At 43.4% G+C, this 7,129-nt stretch overlaps 1 long non-coding RNA gene across 1 annotated transcript; it reads left to right on the top strand.

The window, feature by feature from the left end:
* Positions 1 to 483: 483 nt before the first annotated feature.
* On the top strand, positions 484 to 6,049 carry LOC311593644. The gene is made up of 3 exons (XR_014777795.1): positions 484 to 699; positions 2,683 to 2,801; positions 4,052 to 6,049. It is a non-coding gene; the product is annotated as an uncharacterized lncRNA (long non-coding RNA).
* The last annotated feature ends 1,080 nt before the right edge of the window (positions 6,050 to 7,129 follow it).

Below are 7,129 nucleotides of genomic sequence, written 5' to 3'. Positions count from 1 at the left end.
AGGCCTGAAGTTGCGCTCACGTGAATGAGCTCCTGGAGTTGAAATGGCTTTATGTATTCAAAGGTGCGAGGGAAACCAGGACATTAAAACTTTGGGGTTTTGGCGCTCACCGGACTCCAGAATCAATTTTTGTTTTGTAAAACACATCGTTTTACTTTCTCTTTCTGTTTGCTACCTTTTCCACATGGCTGGCTCACACAGCCATCCAGCAGCCCCATGGTGAACCGCGTGCAGCTGGCACGACCAAGAGGAGGCACCCCTGCTAGAGTCAGCCAGGCTAGGTGAGCAGTAGCAGAGCTTAGCATGGCATCCTGTGGTGCCGTTGTGAGGGGCAGAGGGGCAGACAGGGTGACAGATCACTGCCTGGCACGAACACGTGGTAGAACCAAACCTGCCTGTGATGTATTCCAAACCTCCAAGGACACTCAGCTCTGTGCAATAAAAGCTGTGTTAGAGGCTGGGTGGGTTGGGTAAGTGATGAAACTCCAGCTGCTGACGAAAGAGGGAGGCGCTTTCCTGCTTGCCCGGTGCGTCGAAGGATTCTGGACCTTTGTCTGGCCCAACTCCAGTTCCTGCCACTCTGCAGAGACACTCAACAGAGCACTTATAAGGCATCTGCTGAAGAATGATCAGTGTCCAGGAGTTGAAAGGCCCTCCAGTGGGTTCCTTCTCAGTTCGCAGGAGAAATCCAGAAACCAGGTACAGAATCACACTCCTCCCATCTCCAGTATGGGTGTTCCTATTGGTGGTGAGCCTCCCATATCCAGAGGCAACCTAGTCCATAAGGCCTCATCATTGTCTTAGACTGTTTGGATTATTAGAGTTGTGCAACAGGGAGCTTTAAGTGCCTATTGTATTGAAAACCTTCTCTTGAAAATGCTGACTTCCCATGATGTTGTGATAGTTATGCCCCCCCCCCACACCTATAGCTTCCATATCTATACATTTTACAGCTGTGGATCAATAATGTTCTGGAAATTTGCATCTGCACTGGACATGTATAGTTCTTCTTTCCCTTGTCTATTATTCCTTTAACAGTAGAGGCTGTGACTATGAATACGTTCGTCACACTACGTAAGGCATGCTAAGTAATCTAGAGCTTGTGCGGCATGCACAAGAGGATCTTATGGTACATATTCAAATGTCATGCCATTTTATGTAAGAGACTGAGCATCTGAGGACTTTGTTATCTGCAGGGGGTCCTGTAATTAATCTCCTGCTGGAACTAAGGATCCCTTGGATTTCTCAGGAATCCCCAGATGGAAAAGAATGTCTCTTCTAGATATTTGTGAAAGTGGCTATTTTTATCCATATCCACTAGCCAAACTCAAAAAACTTGTACTGCAGGAGACTCTGGCTGTTTTTCATTACCTCAAGTCTAGGTGATATTAGATCTGACTTGAGCATCCTCTTGCCCTATTTTGACACCATTGGTCTACACATGCCCTTTCCAGACTGGCAGAGCTGAAGATGAGCTTGACATTCAATCTGCAGCCCAAGTTAGGAACCCCTGTCTAGTTCCCACTGCAGATAGGAAGGATGACTTTAATCCTCCAAGGAGAATTACAAAATTCCCCTATTGGAGACAGGCTCCCTCCACACCATTAGAGCAAGATCACAAGAGTAAAAACTGCACAACACACACACACACACACACACACACACACACACACTTGCACACTCTCTCTCTCTCAGACATACACACACACACATGTACACACATGCACACACATGCACAGAAAGAGAGAGAGAGAGAGAGAGAGAGAGAGAGAGAGAGAGAGAGAGAGAGAGAGAGACATACACATAAGTGCATATACCGATGTATACCCACATGCATGCACAATTTCATATGAGACATTTCCTGACTTGAGTCAGTTTTTTAGAAGCAGATTTGGAGGTGACAATCCAAGAGCAAGTGATGTATTAGGATGTATCTTCAGAGAAAGAAAGAACTAGGAGAACCAGGAAAGGTAAGGGGGAAAAGCCAAGTCAGGGTGTGACTTCAAGCACTATGCAACTTCAGCCTGATCCCAAAGGGAGGCCTTAGAGAAGAAATTACACCCTAGAATTGATCCAGACTTCAGTATATGGAGCCAAAGGCTCTGGTTTTTTCCTCCTGCCAGTGCCTGGCCAAAACAGAGCAAAACAATCCAAACAAACAAGCAAGCAAACAGAAACATCCCTGAGTTTTAGAGTTGTCTGAACAGTTGGGTAAAGTGTCTATAATAACCCCATTATCCCATCTGTTAGAGGCAAATCTCCTGCAGCCTGAGAAGAGGTATGTAGAAATGTAAATGGATCTAACAGAATCTGTACGGGATCAAAATGCCTATTCACTCTGCTGTGTCACTCCCAAACAATGACTGTTATTAGCATTAGAGTACATCTGCCTACTCCATAACTTGGTCTCTATGGTAAGAAAGAGCCTGTCCTATTTCAATAGTGTTTAAATAATCCCTGGGATGGGTTGGATCAGGAAGGTCCTGCCACCTCCCAGGTTCCACTGAGTTGGTAGATCAACATGCCTGCTTATTGTTCATTCATATTTTTGATGAGTACTATTCAAAGAAATCTTGTAAAGATATTTTACAGAGGCTGCCGTGAGGTCCCCTATGGTGAGTTTCCTTGTGGATATGAGCTTGGTCACATACATCTCTTCTTTTACTGGGATTTTCCTTCCAGCTGGCCATCTAATCCAGGCAAATCCCCTCCCAAAGGAAGACAGGGATTTCGATGAGCAATCCTGCAGTCCAGCGCTCAGCTCTGTCGACTCTGGTCTTCCTCTCAGAAGGCAGATTTGTGTAAGTAAAACCACCCACAGGCAGCTCCTCTATCAAGACAAATAGAAATTTGAATAAAACTGCTCGTAACCTCCCTACAGTAAACAATCCAAAATGCTAAAATGGGGTAGAGCACTAAATCAGGCCTTTATCTTATGGGCATGCTACTATTTCATTTTCAATTATAACTTCTAGACCCCTGGAGCACCATCATTTTATGCTCAGGAACCCCTGACATGATAAGAAAATCTCAAGATGCTTCTGTTTCAGTTTTATCAGATTTTTTTTAGTGGTCCAATGTGAAGCTATTCTCTCTCCCTCTCTCTCTCTCTCTCTCTCTCTCTCTCTCTCTCTCTCTCTCTCTTTCTCTGTCTCTCTCTCTCTCTCTCTCTCTCTCTCTCTCTCTGTGTGTGTGTGTGTGTGTGTCTTAAATAAAATCATATGTTTCTTTCTTCTCCTCAAATCACAAACAAAACAAGAAAAAACAAACAGAAAAGAAGGCTGGGGACATGGCCTTGAAGCTCCACGACCTGAATTTAATTCCCAGAACTTAAATAAGAAACAAAGCTGGGCGTGGTGGCACAGGCTTGCAGTCTCATCTTTGAGGACGTCTATTCATCTGACCACCAAATTCAGTCCAATCCCCTCCCAAAGGAAGACAGACATTTCTATCGGCAAACAGGCAGCTACCTGGGGCCTGTGGTCCAGCCACTCTAGCTTTCTCTTTGAATTTCAGGCCAGTGAGAGAGCCTGTATCAAGCAAAACAGGGAAGAATAATGATAAATAAATAATACCTAAGGAATGACATTTCAAGTTAGCCTCTGGCTCCACGTGGGTGTGCATATATATTCATGTGTACACACACACACACACACACACACACACACACACACACGAGAAAGCTCTAGAGAACAGGACCCTTAAGCTATAGCCAGCTCAAACAAGTTAGCTTCCTGTAACTCAATGTAACAGTCAGTCCTGCCTCCCTTGTCACGTGTTCTGATCTCAAGTAGAGGCAGACAGTTGGTAAGGGTGGGCAGGCTCTCAACTATTCGGCCCCTTCTTTCCAGTGCGCCTCGTTCTATCAAATTTGTTCTTCTATGCCATATTCCAGGCTCCTTCACGATTTGTTTCACTGTTGATCTTGTACACGGTTGCCATGGATGCACATGCGTACACATCCACACAGATGAAAATGCATTTTTGTGTGTTTTCACAACGTACCAATCACCACCTATGCATCATGTCATCTTACTTGGCTTTTTAACAGAGCACCCTGGGAAGTATAATCCTGTCCCCAAGAAAACGGAGGTACAGAGTTAGTCATCGTCTCTCACAAGATGATACAGCCACGAGAGCAACACAGTCCAGCACTGAGTCCACACTGAGTCGTGTCTAAGTCTGATGGCTTCTACCCCAGTTTCTATTCCCTGGAACATGCTTTGGGTCTTCAACTCCCACAGAAAAACCACGTTATGTCAAATAGTTTTGAGGGGCTTGAGAGATGTCTCGGTAGTTAAGAGAATTCGTTATTTTTGCAGAGAACATGGGTTTGTTTCCTGGCATGTACATAGTGGCTCACAACCCTCTGTAACTCTGCTTTCCTCCGTGGACAACAGGCACACATGTGAGCACATATATACATGTAGGCAAGACACCTATATGCATAAATTAATACAAACAAATCTGGGTGAACAATAAAGAAGGCAAATAAGTCCAACACTTTAAAAAATCATTTTAAGCCCCTAAATATATAATCCAACTATGGGGGAGTCCCTTGATTTACATACCTAACTCTTTAAAAAATCAGCTACCAAATACTTGGACACAGAGATATGCCCCTTCCTATATTTGAAAATATCTGTAAGAAACCAACTGGCATTATTGTTAGTCATGAGTTAGACTGAAAGAGCTCTTGTTTATGATTTCTAAAGGATTATTTTGCAATCCAAGTGCATGAAAACATGTTTAATACATTGTTCAAGCAAATGACAGTCCCTATAGCTTGCAACTCAAAATGTCCTGGTGGCGAAATCCCCATTAGTCACCCTGCTATAACTTCGTTGGAATGTGTTGGGACACGGAGTCTATAAAAGCAAATATAGCCTTGTTAAGCTGTTTGGCCACATAATGTAGGGCCTCATGCATGGACTTTGTCATGAGGAAAAAGGCTTAAACTGTGTGCTTTATGCTTATTGAGAAACTAGTTTCTAGAAACCCAACTTTTCATTGAGTGCTCTTTAAAGCCACGCTAATGTATTTCCGACAGTTATAACAATGACGTGTGAGTCACATATATGGTTTCGAGAGTCCTAAACTGGCTCTGTGAGGAGGCTGATGTAATCAGAAATCACCCTTGGGTTTCTGAGTCTGGAAGCTGCTCAGCTGATGGGATTGCTGATTTCCGCGGTTGAAGGTACCAATGCTCCGGTACTCCCACGTTCTAGGTCTGAGATAAACCAAACATCCAAATCCTCTTCCCAATAAAAATGTGTCTCTCCTGCCAAGGAAAGACATTTCTGGGATTCAGCCTGCAAAGGTACCTGGATTAGAACACGGTAGAAATAAGTCTAGAACAGAAAAAGAACTGCAGGGTTGAGCGCCAGGCTCCACTCCTCACTAACTGAATGATTTCAGAAAGGTTACCTCATCTCTCCGAGCCCTTGTCTTCTAACCTGGAAAAGCAGGAGACTATGCCAACTTCACTGGGCTGTGAAAGTATAATGTTAGACACAAAATGGCATCTGTCCAAACAAGGGGGTCCACCATGGGCACCAAGGTGTGGGTAAGGGGGTCCACCATGGGCACAAGGTGTGGGTACAGCCTTACCTCTAAGGAGCCTAGTGATTAGTCTTCTTGGTTTTAAGCACAAAGTGACCAAGAGAAGAATCTTCTCTGGTTCTGGCCACTCTTCTTTTTACTTTGTCTTGCAACGCTAACCACGAGGTTCATTCAAACTTCCCAGGTACATACAGAAAGCAAGGGAAAGTGCAAAGGGAAAAGGAATGCCAAGCCAGATCTTGCAAGTCCACCTTTTTCTACGGTATGCTGGTTGTCAGTCACAAGATTGTGACTTTGAAAATAGTCAGGGAGAGCATATAAATACTACAATTTCAAATTGGCAGGGAAAAAACTAGATGAAGGCATCATGAGTTTCCAGAACACTATAGGTGTCCCACTGGGCAGGACAGAGATGGACCCTGCACAGCAGAAGGACCAGAAATGATTTGCTCTGAAGAGCGCTTCCTAATACGAGGGCCAGGGACCATCTTCAACCCTTTGCTGACACTGTGAGTCAGAAATCAAAATGATAAACTTGACACACAGATGCCCTGGATAGTCTGAGATTTCTGTATGACCATTCTAGAAAGAAAATCACCTACTGTTAAAGAGATAGACCTTTTTCACTCTCTTTTTATTGGTGTACCTTGGTCGTAAAAAGTGGTGGGTTTCAGTAGGATGCTCTCACTATGAAATATACATAACATAGATCAACTGTGTTCAGATACTGTCTTACTCTCTCCTGCCCCTCCTTACCCTCATGCTAGTCCTGCCCTCTTCCATAATCATATCCTGACATTGAACTGTGTCTGGTAGATTAGGAAAGCACACAGGCTATTATACAGCCTACAGACTCGTTTCATGTTTGCTGTCCTACTCCAGAGGAAGGAAGAGGGAAAACAGTTTTTTCAAAAGTTTCCACTAAAGTGATGAAGTTGAACTTAACAGTGGGAAGTGATTGTATCTCTAAAGGTTGAAGAAGAACTTTTAAAAAACAGGCAGCTTTGTCTTACCAAAGGGAGACATACAAGTAACAAAAGGCTTTCTCACTTCAACAAATATTTATCTCATTCTTGACATTGTAGGCGATTTGCATTAATCTTCCCCTCAACCCAACAGAATAGATATTGTTAGTGTCTTTCCAAACTTTATTATTTTACTTTCTAATTATCATTTGGACTATTAGGTATCTGATGATATTTCCAGTAAAAGTCTGCATTAGTTGATTCTCTTCCTCTTTCCCCCTCTCCCCTTGTATCTTCTCCTTATACCATCATGTCTGTTTTCTGACTTCATCTCACATGTGTCCTTTTGTGCATCCCTACTCCTTCTGCAGCTCCTCTTTTTACCCTCTTTCCATCTCCTTCCTAGGTTTGTCCACATTTGTACCCATTTATAAACCTGCATATATACATTGCACGTTAAATCTGCAGAGCAGAGAGACCATGTGTCTGTTGACTTTCTGAATTTGAGTCACGTTGTTTAATTTAATATGCTCCAGCTCCCTCCATTTTCCCATGAATCCATATAAATGAGGAGCAAGAGACTGAAAGGCACCAAACCCAAA

Source organism: Acomys minous (assembly GCF_964271855.1).
Source record: "Acomys minous genome assembly, chromosome: 1".
NCBI lineage: Eukaryota > Metazoa > Chordata > Mammalia > Rodentia > Muridae > Acomys > Acomys minous.
The sequence above is the reverse complement of the archived record's forward strand: the minus strand, read 5'-3'. Positions and strand labels throughout refer to the sequence as shown.